Here is a 17,272-nt window from a genome sequence, read left to right on the forward strand (position 1 = left end):
CTGATCATTTATGTATACATTTGTCTATATCTATCTCGATTCGTTTTGGCTGTTACAAACAACCGTTATGTGAACAAAATTAATATACCCTTGTGCACAAGTGCGCTCGGGTATAAAAAAGCGTGATGCTTTTTTGGATTTCTTTTTTACTTTTACCAATTGAAATAATAAGTGTGTTCTGTCCAATCCAAAAGAAAAGCGATCCTGACATAAGCGCCAACTACCGCGGGATCAGCCGTCTAAGCAAAGGGTACAAGGTCTTATCGTATGTATTGTGTGAAGGACTGAAGCCCACCGTTAGCTAACTGATTGGGTTTCTTTAGACCTGGCAAATCCACCACAGAATAGGTATTCACAATACGCCAAATCTTGGAAAAGACCCGCGAAAAAAGGATCACCATATATTTGTCAATTTCAAAGCCGCTTTCGCCAGCACTAAAAGGAGTTGCATATACGCCGCGATGTCTAAATTTGGTATCCCCGCGAAATTATTACGGCTTTATTAAATGACGCTGAGCAATATCACTAGCTCCTTCAGAGTGGGAAAGGACCTCCCCGAGACGTTTACCACCAAACGGGGTTTCAGACAGGACGACTCCCTGTTGTGTGATTTCCAAGGAATGAAACCGAAACCCAAACCGAAACCGTAACCGTTATCTTGACCTGAAAAGGAACGATACCGAAACCATTTCAATCACAGCTTTCAATCGGTTTCCAGAAATTTACAAAACTAATAAATAAAAATTTCTTTGAAATAAATGATTTATTTAACCAAAATCAGCAACATTTTGCTAAAATTCTTGTTAAGTAGTAAATAAGTATGGCAAGGTAACTTTTCGCAAAAATCTGCTGATGACTTTGTTGTTGTGAATCGATAATCGATTAATTATATTTAAGTAGTTTCTTTCCCGTACGCAATGCGAGATCCCGCGTGTGCCCAAAATAGCCCAGAAATCATGCCTGTACTCAACAAAATGGGTAATAGAGAGCGTAAATTCGAGCGTATTTGATCGTAAGTGTATTCTTCTTCCTGCCCGAAACAGCCCGAAATTTTCTCCGAGTAAAAATGGATAAAGTGTCAAAGTGCATATCAGCTGTATTGTGTTTACATGTTGCCTGCATTTACTTGGTGCTTTTAAGGAAAAGTGAATGGCCTGTTGATGTATTTTCAATCTATGTACTTAAAATCAAATTTGTGAAACCAAAATTCAATTTCCAAGTGTTTGCATTTAATACCATGTTCTGACCGACAACCAAAACATTTTTCCTTCATTTTCTTTTCATTTACAACCTTTAACTTTCATTCTTATTTTGCTTTGGCCAGGCAATTAACAATAAATCCGAAATGGCGTATTAAAGATGATAAAATATGACTTCCACTTCGATAAATAATCGAAAAAAACTAGTGAAGACACCGATTGGAATGAGTGGAAAGTGAGTTTTCAAGTAGTTTTCAGCGAAAACTGGTTTCCGTTTAACAGATTTTATATGGACGAAAACACAAGTTTTAGGTCGAAAACCAGTTTTAGCAACGAAAACATGTTTCCGATGTCGGTCAGAACATGGTATAAGTGACAAAAACAAGAACAACGTGAATCAGCTGTTTCTCGACTTGTGGGCACGAAATGTGGGTTTTTGCGTTTCCGTACTTCTGAACTTTGTTCCATTTTTGAAAGAAAATGTTTCTCTTATTCTCTAATTACCAAATCCGGTCCGGATTGTTAGGGAAAGAACCTAGTGTTGATATTATCAGTGAACTGTAATTTTCGATTTTCTTTCCTCAACGTTTAAGACATTGTGATTTAAATAATATCAACAAAATTTCTGTGAAAAACCGAAACCGGAACGAAACCGAAACCAAAACCGAAATAAATTTTGAAGAACGAAACCAAAACCGAAACCGAAACACTTGGCAAAACCGAAACCCAAACCGGAACGTTATTTTGAATCGGTTTCATTCCTTGGTGATTTCTTTAATCTGCCCAGCAAACAGTTTCTAATGTTGGAGAAATATTCGATTAGAGAATGATTAGAAAAATACTGGGCATTAAAATCGAGTGTTGAAACCGGGACACACAATGTAAGGAAAGGGGGTAGGTAAGCTAACATATTAAACGACATTAATTTCAATGACTTCTTTTTGGTTGTTTGTATTTCTGACAGGGTAGGAGTATGATGTATTGTGAAACGATTTTCCGTCATCCTTGTCAAATTTGGTTTGGAGACAAACCGTTTTCGGCGTTGTACCATCTTCAGTGCCAAACCAAATTTGACAAGGGATGACGGAAAATCGTTCCACAATACATCAATTTCAATGCTTTATATGAAAATTTTCATATATCGAAATCTCAATGATAATTATCATAATAATAATCATTCTTTTAAATAACTTAAAAGATGAATCAAAATTGAAATAAAAAGCACACATCAAATTGTAAATTTCTATATAAAGTGGGGAGCAAAAATTAGGACATGGTGATTTTTTTTTTAATACTTGCAAGGTTTTTAGAGTTTAAATTTGGTTCGTGCTTTAAACAAAGACATATAAATCAAACTTTCAAACTTTATACAGAGCTTACGTAAATTCAACAAATTTTCATTAAAATGTTGAAATTTTTAATGTGAATTTTTATAGAATTTTTGGGTACGCAGTTTTATTGTGTGTTAAATTTTAGGGATTAGTGTTGCCAGAAAAAGTTGTGAAAAAAATATTGTTGCCGAAGCGATATTCTGCCGAAATGCGCAATAAAATCTGCTTTTTGCTAACTTTAGTCCAGCAATTCCATTTCTAGGGGTTTTTCGCCTTAAAGAAAAATCTTGCCGTACAAATATTATATCTGGATATGTATTTTACACACTCACTTTTTTGAACCACGTTTTTTATAGAGAATTAAACACGGATTACGAAGGTATAATTTTAAATCCCTAATTTACTAGTCTTCCTGTGCAAATTAACTTCAAAAAGTTCAACTGTTAAAAGCAAAGTTAGCTTTAGGATAACCGTTTCGACAGATCATATAAAATATATGAAAAAAAAATTCCTCGAACACGTGTTAGCTTATTTAATGTATAGAACCCATAAAAAAAATTTGAAGGGAATCGGAGACGCTACATAATTTTTTTTACGAAATCCTTCCGACTTAAAAAAGATTGGCTCATATGCAACCTGGCAGCCATCTCAACCCAACCTTGCTCAGATCACTCTTGGAGAAGGCCATGAAATCTTGCTTGCTTTTCTTAAATACTCGTTTATTAAGGAATAAAATAAAATGGCAGCTCCTTTCTCTACAATACAATTAAATTAAATTGAAAAAGCGGGCTCCCCATTGAATACCGTAATCTCAAAATCAAATTAAGAATCGAGTTTAATTCGGTTACTTATGCCGTGATCGGGCCCAGTATTTCGTTATTAACAAATGTGCTTGTGCATATATAATTTGATCGGAAAATTAAGTACTATAATTTTTTTTTTAACTCGGGTACACGCCTCCGCCTCCACATATTNTAAGCAAAGGAAAGTTTTTAATTTTTTAATTCACTTTTCAAACGAGGTATAAATATTTCTAGCAAATTGCAATAAAAATATGTATTAAGTATTAAACAATATTTTTGTTGCTATTGTGAGAAAACAACATTATGACGACAAGTAACACATGTGTCAAATTTTTTTTCTGACCGATAATCTTGATTCACTTGAAAACAAGTCGCTAATAAACAAAAGTGTTAGACAAAACTGACTTAGCTGCATTATCGATTAGACAGAGTTCACTTGTCATAATATTTATTGGCGAATACAAGTTTTGCATACAAAACTGCATATGTATGTATGCAAATTAATTGATGCACTGCATTTAACACAAACAAATAGTACATATATGCATTAGGTTGGTCCAAAAATGTATGCGAGGGGGAAAATGTAGGGGCCTAATTTTAATGCTCTCGATGCTAAAACTGCGACTTTACTTTTTTTGTACCACCCCAATGTACAGACATACATACATACGTATTTAGTAAATACGTAAACAGCTTAGACTTTTTAGTTACAAACTAATAAAAACAATAGATTTACCGCTTAAATTGAATGTTGAAGGCACAATTTTTTATAAGGTACATATGTCTATGAGTCTACAAACTTGCATATAAATGTTAGCATTGGGCGAACTGTGAGCAAATATTTTGTTGGGAAAAAAGAAAATTCCATACAGAAATATGTAAATTTATGAATTAATGCAATTTGCCGTCTTTTTGCTTTTAGAAATGCTGATAAAATTGCTGTATTTGTTGAAGGATTCAAGGTCACAAACGAAGTAAGAGTTAAGTACTTACATATTTATAGTATGAGATAAGCACTTTATTTCTAATAATAAAAGGAAGTATTATGAATGCTGTGGGAAAGTAGGCCTATTTACAACAGCTGTTTCTTCCAAGTTCCAAATAAACTAAACCGGCTTAAAGCTCCAGAAAATAGTTGCTATTTGTAGGATACAATGTGAGCTAAAAACCAAATGTGTGTTATCGACTCTTTCTAAAGGCCCATTCACATACAACTTTGGCGTTTCATTGGCGTTGGCGTCATTTGGAAAGCACACATATATGTATATGAAAGTGTCTATGTAACCAAAGTTGGTCAACGCAAATGCAAAAGCAATGCAGAAATTTGACCGACTCTCAAGTTTTCGCGTGCGTCCATTGTCAGCTGTTTAAAGTACTTGCGCTGCTGTCAAAATAAAGCGAAAGCGAACGCAACTTCTATGAAGATGTGCCTTAAGAGTTCGAGTCGCCACACAAACAATATTTGCATCTAGTAGACACATACATAAGTAAGTATTAATTTTGTAAAAGGTTGTCAGGCTATAGCCAAGGCAATTGATCGGAATTAGGCTAGGTTTCAGCTTCAAGGCCAACGCAGAGGCCACCAAGGGATACATACATATACATACATATGTATGTACGTATGCAGGAGTTTAAGTATACATACATACTTATGTTTTAATCTTCATGCTTACGCCAATGCGCAAGAAAAACACGGCATCATAAAGGAATGAACAATTAAAAATTAAACGAGGTTAAGTTCACTTACAGCAAATGATAAGAAACAAACAATAAAAGCAAATGCCAATTTGCAAATTCAAAAAAAAATAAAAAATACACACACACAAAATACTGAATGAGAATGTCATGAAAGAGTCTGGGAAGAACGAAAATAAACAAGTACACAACCAACTATTATAATGTTAACAATGTTAACAATACCGTTAAAGAAAAAACAATAATGCTAACACCGAAATGGCTATTTATTTGATTTGTTATCAGCAAAAAACTATGCAAGTGAAGTCAATAGCGGTGAAAGAATGGTATTATTATTACGCGAATATTTTATGATCGTTGTTTTTTTACCAAACGATAAGCAACTATAATAAGTGGTAGGCGTATGGCTAGCCTGGCGACCCGTCTGATAAAATTTCGAGAAATTTGGTTTAGAAAATTGGTGCAAGGCAAAGTGTTTGTCGGGTAGATTGTATAGCGGAAGAAGTATAGAGAGAGGGAGAGAGGCATCAGCAGTAGTAGACGGAAACTGATAACAAAATATTTGCGAAACTACATATATATGTATGTATGTATATATGTAAATTTTGGGCGATAGTTGGAGTCAGGCGCGCGAGCCCTTCTATGAGTATGCTGCGCTTGCTCGTAAAGTTTACGCAACGCGTCGCTTGATTTGTAAATATGTACATACAGTGGCGGCAAAATAAATAACGACGCGATATTTTTGGCTGTTTTTCTTTTTAACCGACTTCCAAAAAAGGAGGAGGTTATNTATGTTACCGCATAACTTTGGACCACGTCAACCGATTTCGATAATTCTTTTTGCATCGGAAAGGTAGTGTCTCAGAGGTAGTCCCATACTAATCTGGTTAAGATCCGATCAGCGGATCATGAGATATATATATATTTTTTTTTTTTATATGGGTGTTGAAGTCGGTTTTTTTTTTGCTAAAAATTACTTGTTTTACTAAGTTAAGCTCTAGCAAAATCCACTTAAGTCTGAATTTAAACTCTGTACAAGCTTTCAACAAAATTTTTAAAAATAGAATCTTAAAACAAAAATCAAAAACCACATGATCAAGTCTAAACAGCAACAAAATCGTTGCCCTTGATTATAGTTGGGTTGACCAAATGAAAAAGTGGAAAGGACAACAATAGTTTACATGACGAATAAAGTTCCAGTGAACTCGTTAAAGAAGTCTCAACAAAATTGTTGAATTTTTAAATAGAATATTAAAAAAAAAAATTGTGTAGTGTATTAAATTTTAGTACAATAAAGTGCAAGTTGGAAGTTGATTTTTGGAATTTTCTTTTAAAAAGGAAGAAAAAGTGTGAGACCGTCGCAAAAAAATTTATTAAAATTCAACGGGACTTTTTGTAACTTTAACTTGCACTTTGTCGTGCTAAAAGTTAATCGGCTACAAAACTGTATGCCAAAAAAATTGTTTAATGCTGATTAAAATTTTGAAAATTTAATGAAACTTTGTCCAATTTTCCTAATTGGTTTACAAGGTTTTAAATCAGACCTCTTTTTGTTAGATAACGACCTCTAATTTCATTAGAAAACAATAAGCATTAAATAAACCAAAGAAAAATATCCAAAACTTGTTAAAATCTCGTACCATTATTTATTTTTCCGCCGCCGTATGTATGTAGCTGCCCGATAATTAGACACGATTTTCTTTTTTAAGTTTTGACCATATATATATATTTATTATTTTTAAAATTTTTTTTTCGGAAAATATAGTGCATGCTGCAACGAAAATCAAATAACTCAAATCTTTAAACTTCGTATAAGATTTATAATAATCCGACGAAGTTCAAAAAAAGGACATCAAAATTTTAAACTTTTTATGTGGAATTTCAAGAAATAATTCGGTTACGCAGCCCATTATATTTTAGTATAATATTGTGCTAGTTTGAATTAGCTCAAAAATCTCGTTGATTTTTGAGAATTTTTTTCGATGACTATGTTAAGTGATTTCTTCCATACAAAGTATGTTCAAAAGTTTTGAATTTTATAAAATTATTATAAACCTTATACAAAGTTTAAAGCTTTGAATTACATGATTTTTGGTGTAGCATTCACTACATTTTCCTAACAAAATAGATTAAAAATAATAAATAAAAATAGATGGTCAAAACTTGAAAAATTAAATCGTTTCTAATTATTGGGCCACCAGTGTATATCTTAATTGACCGGCTATTATATTGCTAGGCGCCAAACGCGACGGTAATGCAAATTTGATCAAGATAGTAAACTGGAAAGCCTCACTGATTTTCACTTTAATTTTTTAAATATTAAAGACATTCTAGCCGCGAAAAATTGTTATCAGCGTTCACATACATACATAAGTGCATACACCCGTTTACGTATCACAAGTAGCACCTGTGTGAAATTCCACACCATAGAGATTATTTTATGAGCTGCTCTAATGGACTGGCTACTAAGCTGATTTGTATGTATTGTATTGATGTATGTATTATAAAAATTTGTATGTATTTACCCCGCAGCGTTCAGAATATATGAGTCCGAAGGGAGTCCTAGGTAGGTAAGAAATATGAGTTTCAAAAACCAAAATTTTTTAGGACTCATATATGATCCAAGTTATGAGCCAGCACCTTGTGCCAATATAAAAACAATAAAGATTTGAAATTTATATCCAAACTTGTTTATACAGAAATTGAAAATAATTAGAAAACAATAAATGAACAAAATTTAGCTGTAGCTGCTGCTATTGCATGCATGTTGGAATGTGTATATGCACGTAAGTATGTATGCATGTTATTTGAAAGGAATTTTCGCTGAATGCTTATGAAAATAAAGTGCGTTCAATAAGACTCAAAGAACAACCTAAAATAAGAGTCCGAATTTAGTAATTTGTGAGGCTGATTCGAGGCTCGAAAAGAGTCTGAAATGATTCATATATGAGGCCAAAAATTGTTTTAAAAGAGTCCAAAATGAGCCGTATATTAGGCCAACAAGAGTCCAATATGACTCATATTGAGGCTCATTTGTTGTATGAATTTAAGCTCATATAAGTCGACCTTCGGAGAAAGGGAAACACCCTCATATCGGACTCTTATATGAGCTCATTATGAGCATAATGGCTCCGAAATAGGACTCCTTAAAGACTCATTTATGACTCCAAATGTTTGCTGGGTATTTTTTTGCGCACTGCTACCGCCACACGCTGATGGATCACTTAATAATGCCAATAAAAAGGGCGGAATCGAACAAAAAACGGCTAAAATACAGATAGGTGTATACATACATATTTCCAGTTGATTGAAATCAAAGGCAAAAAACAACATATTTAATGCTGTTAAACAAATAAACATATGTACATACATATACGTATGTATGTACGAGCATAACTCAAATTTTATTTATTTGTCATGTTTGTAGTGGCACACGAAAATAAATCAGCGCTTTGCAAATATGTATGTATGATGATAACAAAATTGTCAAAGCTGATGACGAATTTCTGTCATGTGTCCAAATAGCCTAATTAGTTAGAAGTATTTCGCAACGAAAAACACCAACTCTAATTTTAGGTTAGATATTTTTCGATCGTCATTTGGGTAAATATTTGAGTTTGCACACAAATGTATTTATGTTTCTATCTACAATTTCCAGTTATTCCCGCACGCGTCACTTATGCCTTCAACACACACCCCTTTTTAAATTTAACACGCCTTTTTCACATTGGCTTCTGAATTTATTTGATAAGCGTTTAAATATTTTTAGGCAACTTCTCACATTTTTTAACTTGTTTGCTATTTTTTATGTTCTAATTATAATGGCCGTAAGTTGTTAGAGGTGCGTACTACCACTATGCAGTACCTGGGTTCGATCCCTGGTCCGAGCAACAAAATTAGAAAAAAATTCTAACTGACTACGCCCCTCGACAGGTAATCACAAACCTCCGAGAGTATTTCTGCCTTTAAAAAGTTTCTCATAAATCCATTTGCCTTGTGGAGGTGGCGTAAAATTTTAGGTCTCTCCATTCTCCAAAAAGTAACTAAGCATTCAAACTAGAGGCGTAGCTACAAACATTTTTATTTTTTTCACACTTTATTTAATTGGCACTCACTTTTACATTGATAACACCGTGCGACAGTAAACTTTACACACTAAAAAATTAATATATTCGCGAAACTATGGGTAAATTATAGTAAAACTGCGTACTTAGTTTTTCTCTCCGCCGTCAGGATTTTTTTACCAGGACTTTGACATTTAAGAAACATGATTATTTAAAAAAATTATTTAAAAAATTGTGTGCAATGTAGGTTAGCAATAAGGACATCGTACAAAAGACAAAAATTCTGTAGAATTATAACAGAATTAATTTTTTTGTGCATAAGGACGAATGGGCATGGAAAATGTTCTTTACAAATTTTGTTCTTTTGCAATATTTATTTTTGAAAAATTATTGTTTGAGGACTAATATACACACGACCTCATCATCGAATTTCGTCCTACAAACTTTATTAACTTGGAAAGATAAAATTTATTAAAAGCGCATTTTCAATACCTACTCCGCCCTGTAAACCAAAAAAACGTAATTGTTTTTAAATTTTACAGAATTGTATCTCTCATTTGCTACCCATATTTTTATTCTACATTGCACTGAGTTTTTTAAATAATTTTTTGAATTAATCATATCATGAAGCCAGCGTGAAAAACTTGAAACGCAGTTTTGCTATATTTAGCCCATAGTTTCGTGTGTATATCGATTCCTTCGTGTGTTTTGAAAGTTTTATTTTTATTGCTCAGTGTAATATGTATGTATCATTCAAAACTTTTTTATCAACACTTTTTTGTAGTTTTATTTTTCAAATACAACTTTTTTTAAACATACATATAGTATATCGATATTGATTATTTCGGTCACGAAATTTCAGATTTGAAAATGTTTCCCCATCTTTGTTGGCCTGTGCAATTGAAAAACGAATCTCTTTCCTCGCCTTAGATAATGAACGAGCGATGAGGGTGGTCTTCGACATGATAACTTGGCCACTTTCCAGCATAATGGAACCTTCGTTAACTAATGTATTCTAACTTCTTTGCAAAATATGGTTTGGCGAAAGCATGTCTGCCGATTGAAATTTAAGTGTACTCTGACTAATCCACAAGCAAGGCAACCTCGCTTTGTGCGCCAACTATCGCGGGATCAGCCTTCTAAGCATCGACTGTAAGGTCTTGTGAAAGACTGAAGCGCACCGCAAATAAACGCATTGGATCTTATCTGCGTGACTTTAGACCTGGGTCCGAATCGTAACATCCGTTCACGGATCGAAAAACATACGAAAGACGCGATATGTCAGTCGTATTAGCTGAATGGGGTAAACAGTACGTTCACGTATGTCATAACCCGAAAAATGCGTTTTTACGTGACGGGTAATACGATATCGCTACGTATAGATAATTAATTCTACATTTTCATTTTTTCCGAATTGCTGAGATAAGTTTCGAGATGATGAGGAAGAATATAACATAGCTCACGATTCATCCTCACTTTAATTTTATCTGAGAGAAGCATTCAACCACCTTTATTTAATGAAATTAAAAAAATAATTAAGGAAAAACAAAAAAAAATAACATACAAAAAAACAAAAGTGAAGCCTAAATTCATAGTTTCCAAAAAAAAAATAAAAATATAAAAAAATAAATGGAAAACACAAAAATAAATAAATAAGTGAAGCCTGAATTTGTAATTTGTTAAAAAAAAATAAAAAAATAAAATAAAAACGAATAATTAGTCTAAATTCGTACTTCGTAAAAAATATAAAATATAAAAAATAAAACAAATAAATGCAAGATACGAAAGAAAAAATAAAACAGTGAAGTCTAAATTAGTAATTGGTAGAAAAGTTATAAATATAAAAACAAACACAAAAATATAAAAAAATCCAAAAAATTAAAAAAGTCAAGTTTAAGTCAGTAGTGTAGCCTCCTCCTGGTGGGCTTCGGAAACTACATTTTATGTAGGCTGACTAAAGGCGTATTTTTTATGCCTGTCGTATCGGATTTGCCATTTCGAATTTTTGAAATCTAATTTCAAATTGGTGATCACTGAGCCCAAAAATCATAGGGTAACAAATTTCAAGCCAATGCGATTACTTTCCACAATATTGTTCATATTGGATCCGCTATTTTGAATTCTTAAAATCTAAGTTCAGGCTCGTAATCATCGACCTCAAAAACCCCTTTTAAGCCTTTTCGATAAGAATTCGAATATTGACCACCTTTTATCGTTTTATGGCCCATAGTGCACTGAGATGAAAAATGCCTGCCAATTTTGGTAAGAAAGCTCTAAAACGCCTATGCGCCACGTAATAGTCTAAACGCCCACGACATATATATTTGAGGAGGCAGGAGCTCAACTAAACGCTAAAGAAGAATGTGATCGCTTAATATTTATTTCCTTATTTTAGTTTATTTAGTTGTTTCTTTATAATTATTCAGAAAATTATATTTCCAGTGTAAACTCAATTGCCGGTACTAAGCATATGTATGAACATTTGTAAAAAGCTCCCATAGTGGCCTTATCTATTTGTTATTTGCTACCGTTTCAAATTTAAATATTACTATTTGCATATTCAGAGCGCATTTTAAAATTGCAATTTTTCAACTTAAAAAAAAACAACTAAATATTTGCAGATACTGCTGTTCCGACGTTTTCGTAGCAACTCAAGTACTTTATTTAAATATTTATTCACTCCCGCCTTGCTATATTCTCTTAACAGTATGTTTATTGTTCCATTGATTTCATTTTTTATATTGTTAATTTTTTTTTAACTTTGAAATACAATAAAATACAATATTTCGTATACATACATATACGCGGCACACTAAACAACGAACGTCGCGCGTTGCTCAACAACAACATGTAATACAATTAGAAAACCAGGAAATTAGTAATAAACTTTAACTAAACATTTACACTGTTTTGTCGTTATCCATTCAGCACTATTTCAAAATAGTTAGTGTGCGCTAATTGTTATCCCAGACTAACTTTGGCGCTTCTTTAAGCCGCAAATACATCACACGTATGTCCGCCTATAAATACCTATGTACATTAGGATGGCGCTTATTTCGAAAAGAGCTTGGACTCTCGGTCTCACCGCCTAGAAATGTGTGAATAGCCTAAAGACTAAACTATGCAAAGTTTTAGGTCAATCAAAAAAGATTTAGTGGTGGCTCAAAGCGCTCAAAGTTTCCCATGTAATTTATGTGGCGAAAAAACCATTTTTCATTGAAATTGTATAGAATCCTTGAAAAGCAGTAATTTTCAATCAGCAAACTGTTTTTCTCTTCAGGGGACTTCCAGAAAAAATACCCAATTGTTTATTTAAAATTTGTTTAATATTAAAGATTTTGTATGGGCCCCACCATTGCATTTTTTTGGAGGTTTTGGGTGAACCATAAAAAAATTGTAATATTAATAAACTTTTAAATGAACAATTGGTTATTTTTTCTGGAAGTCACTTGAAGAGAAACAGAGCTTGCCGATTGAAAAATATTGCTTTTCAAGGATTCTATACAATAAACTACATGGGAAACTTTGAGCGCTTTGAGTCACATCTATTCACATATAGGCTATTCACACCTTTCTAGGGGCTGAGACCGAGATGCCAAACACTTTTATTTTTCTCCATACAACTAAGGGCCACCCTAATGTATGTACATATGTGAATATTTATTAGAAGCTATGCTGGTGTAACTTTCCCGCGTATCTACTAATTTGCACGCACGTTTTTAAGTTTCCAAAATTATGCTTACGACAACCAAACAACAACTCTTGACAGCTACGCTGCTCAACTGCAACTAAATGCTTTAAGCGCCAATCGCGCTCGCTCAACAACTCAACAGTCCAGACCACAATGGGCGATACCGCTCCCTTTCCACGCGTGCCGATTATCGCATATTTCGTATTGATAAAGCGCGGTCATTATCAACTTTTCATTACCAAAAAAGCTTTACAGTTGGCTTTGTTATCAGTTTTTTAGTGTTAGTGTTGTAATCACATATGTATGTAGTTGTTTTCAGTATATACATACTAATTTGTTAGGGAAAATATTGTTAGCCTCAATTGAAAAAAAAAAGTTATACAAAAAAGCAGAGCAAAAACAAATTGCTAAACATTTAATGATAACCGATTTTTAGTTTTCATGCAAAATAAAAATACTTCTGAAATAAGTCAAGTGGAAAAATTATAAATATCCCTTGAGCGAGAGAGAGTGTATATCCAACAGGTTCTGGCAACAAAGGCACGGTGCGTTTTGTTTACAAGCGAGAATTATAATTTTACAAACTTAAGTAGCTCGTTTATATTCGCACATACACAGTATGCAGCAACACGCCTGTCATTCGGCAGTAGGAAATGCAGTCACGTCTCAATCACAGTGACGAGCATAAAAAATCGGATGTTTATAAATAATCCCGTTTATAAGATTCTTAGTTCCGGTTGTTCAATGTCTGGTTATCACTACCTCCAAGTTAAACATCATTGTCGACGATTTCGATTTCATGCATATGCCATGTGAGCGATAAAGCAGTCGTTGTATTTAACCTGGGCTTCTACCTCCGATTTGTGTTAACCAAACATTAAACAACCGGCAACACTGCACGGAAACTGCATGGAAGCAACACTTTGAATCAAAATTTGTATTTAATTTATGGAGTAACTTTCAAGCAATATGGATGGCACTGTAACCTATGTAATTCTATTTATACCTGAATGCACTTTTGAACAAAGGTATTACATATAACTTTATTTGGATAAGGGTTTTTAACAGTCGAAATATGTAGATATTTGTATATACGAATATGCTCAGAACGCAGAGAGAAGCCGATTAAGCCATGTCCGGCCGCCTGTCTGTTTCTTATAAAAAGTTGTTCTTGAGCGATTTCATCAGTCGTACGATACGGAGATGCAGTGTTCGAAACACCGTTTGGTAACGGAAGGCTCCAGCTCGAGGCGTAAGTTGGTATTTGTTGTTTGGCTTTCTCTAAAATATTCAAGATCAACACGTAATTATGCTTGAACTAGAACTTCATGAAAGTATATCTGGTAATTAAATTTTTTATGAATACACATTCTTAATATTTTTCTTAATGCAAGCCCTTAGGTAATAGGGAATTGGGCGCTTTAAGGGCGCCGCATTAAGTTTTCATATGATAATTTCCGACAAATAAACAAGACATTTCCATTTTTGAAAACCCGAATAACTCCGTGATTTCTTGAAAGATTTTCATTTCTGAGATGATAGCGAAAATATATTTTCTCTCACTTTTTAATATATAATTGGAACAGTAACCGAGTTATTCCCATTCCACGATTTTTAAGCAAATTAATTTGCTGACATTCTTGGATTATTAAAAGGCTAATGTGGGGAAAACACCATTTCAATATTCGGCCTTTTCACATGTACCCATTACAATTTATTTGTTACCCAATTTCGGATCAATTTAAACTTACAGAATTTTCATCACCACTGTATTATACATACATACTGTATACACATGCCATACGTGCATTGTCGTAGTAAAATTTGTACCAGAGTAAAAAATCAAATACAATAGGGCTGTTCAGCATCTTGTGCATAGGCTCTAGCATTTTCATATTCGTTGCATTTGTAAAATCAAAACAATAAAATGCACATGGTTGCCATGGCAGCCAGCATAAACTTTGCAAACTGAATTCCACCTGCGTATCCCAGACCATTTCCACAACATCCTGAACAGCCCTAATATGTATACGTAAAATAGTTAGTCATAAAGGCCGGCTTTAATGTATGTTTGTATGTTCGCACCTGGGTTGTTGCGAATATTCGCATTCGCAACCGCGGAGCTTCAGCATAAATTTTAACATTCGCATTCGCTTTCGCATTCGCAATAATCAATGCGGAGCTTTTGCGAATGCGAATATTGTGCAAGTGCATTGATAAAACGTATATCTGGCAAACAAAATAACAAATTGTAGCCAATATTTTTTGCCCGTGGAGATGCTACGTTAAAATTATCCCCTATGTCCCCCTTCTTTTGTACCTTAATGTCAAAGAGTAAGACCCTTCAATAGGTATTTCTAGTTATGTAGCTATAAAGTGAAGTGATATTTGCGCGTTAAAAGTCTTTATCTTTTAATAAAAGATAACCTTTAATAAGGTAATAATTATGTAATTATCGAATATTATTTGTCAAAGGTCTGTTGAAAAAATTGGATGCATCGGTAGTTTTTATTCTGCTTTTTCTTAGATAAGTGTAATTTTTTGTTTTTTTTTCATAAAACGACTTATTATGATTAAGTTCCGTGTTTTCTTTTACTACCGCAATAAAAAAAATAAATAAATATAACTGGTGCACCGTCAATCGAAATAAATTTACAAGTTTGTCAAGTTTCAAGTTTTTCAAGTTTGTCGTCTCGAGCGAGAAGTTATTTAGTGGCGCAGGTTTGATTTACGACCCTTTAAGAAACAGGCTGTAACCCGAAAAGGCAGCAACATTACTTTTTATAAAAAGCAACGTTCCAATTTTTTCATTCATTCAATTCAAATTAAATTTTCCATTTTTTATTTACCTAAATAACCAAATTTACTTCCCTAAATTATTTCTTAAAAACACTTGACATCCTCATTCGCATTCTCGGATGTCTAAAATTCCACAATCGCAACATCCCTAGTTCACACATGTAGTATGTTTGCATACTTACCTATATGTACATATACTTGCATATGTATCTCACTACGACCCTGCAAAAATCGCGACTACTCCATGCACGCATGTAAACAGCACTGCCTTTGGGTAAAAAGAGTACCCTAAAATGAACCAAAATGTATATAACAATTGCTGGGGCAGGACGACATATTTCAGCTCTGCATTACATCAGACTAGCACACAACTGCTCCAAGGGATTACTCCAAGAAGTACTTTACCTACCACTTGGCAACACAGCCCAGTAAACAACGTGTAGGGATTACGATTGTTAAACCACGAGTAATGATCGGGTAACAATAGGAGCATTTTGTCCAACGATTTTTTCCGATACTACACAGAGACGGACATCTCTTCCAAAATGAGTTTTTGTTTAAGGAATTTTTTATTACAATTCTCTAAATATTTAAAGCCCTATATTTTCATAAGAATTTTCATTCTAAGAAAGAGAGGGCGGCCGCTGTGGTGTAGTGCGTAGCAGTGCGCGCTTCCACTCCGCAAGGCCTGGGTTCAAGCTCTGGTCAAAGAAACTTCGCAAAAATATGTAGAAAACAGGTTTTTTCGTAATAGCGGTCACCCCTCGGCAGGCAATGAATGGCAAACCTCCGAGTGTATTTCTGCCATGAAAAACAGCTTCTCATAAAAATACAATCGCCGTTCGGAGTCGGCGTAAAACTGTAGGCCCAAACAGTAAACGTCACTTCTTCAGTGTTACTTTTTTAAATGTTCCACACTACCAACTTACACGATGAACTATAATAATATTTGGACCAACAACAACACTTACTGGACGTCCGGCGCGGAGAACAATTAACGAGATAATGAGAAACTGACGAAACGAGTTGCTTACTTTTAACAGCTTTTTCACAGAAAACTAGTTTTCGCACGTAAGCTCCCTTTTCGTAGACCAGGTCACATATATGTATGTAAGCGCCAATCTATTAAGAGAGGGGTGGCAACTTAGTATTCTAAATCAAATTATATGGGAAAATCTTTTGAGATGGGGATTTTTCAATAAATTTATTTTTTATTTATTTGTTTTCAAAATAGTAGCACAATTTTTTCTCATAATTTATCACTTTTCAACCTAATTGAATTATGTACATTATAACCCGCGTAACTAATGTTTTTGACGTAGAATACGTCTAACGTTTCGATATGGAGGCTATGCTGAAATGTTGTAGTTGTAATTTTTAGGGCTTTACGAAAACGCTTATTGCACGAGAACTAATGAAGCCAGTAACCAGTTTGGTTTCTGTCCTAGAAACAGCGGTCAATTTTGAGATAAATTTTGAGCCTTTGCAGTGCTCAAGCAAACTTACGATTTGCAGGTTAAACTTTCATTTTCGGGATAAAGGTTCTTTAGAGCAATAGTAATATTATCGTGTGCAAATTCTATATACGTTCAACAAAAAATTAGCATTTTAAGGAAAAAAATGTTTGAAAAAATTTGAAATTTTTTTTTTCCAAAATGCTCGAAAACCGCTTGAATGGTTTTATTTTTGT

The 17,272-nt window shown here is 33.7% G+C and overlaps 1 protein-coding gene across 1 annotated transcript in view; it reads right to left on the reverse strand.

The window, feature by feature from the left end:
• The window catches only part of LOC108365919 (uncharacterized), a 20,255-nt gene extending 8,049 nt beyond the window's left edge, over window positions 1–12,206 (reverse strand). Inside the window, 1 exon segment of the mRNA XM_017620143.1 lies at window positions 11,997–12,206. The gene's annotated coding sequence lies outside the window, so the exon portion shown is untranslated.
• Between the last annotated feature and the right edge of the window lie 5,066 nt (window positions 12,207–17,272).

The sequence above is a fragment of the Rhagoletis zephyria genome, unplaced genomic scaffold (genome assembly GCF_001687245.7).
Source record: "Rhagoletis zephyria isolate East Lansing unplaced genomic scaffold, Rhagoletis_zephyria_1.1 Rzeph_scaffold_02058, whole genome shotgun sequence".
NCBI classification, from domain to species: Eukaryota; Metazoa; Arthropoda; class Insecta; order Diptera; family Tephritidae; genus Rhagoletis; species Rhagoletis zephyria.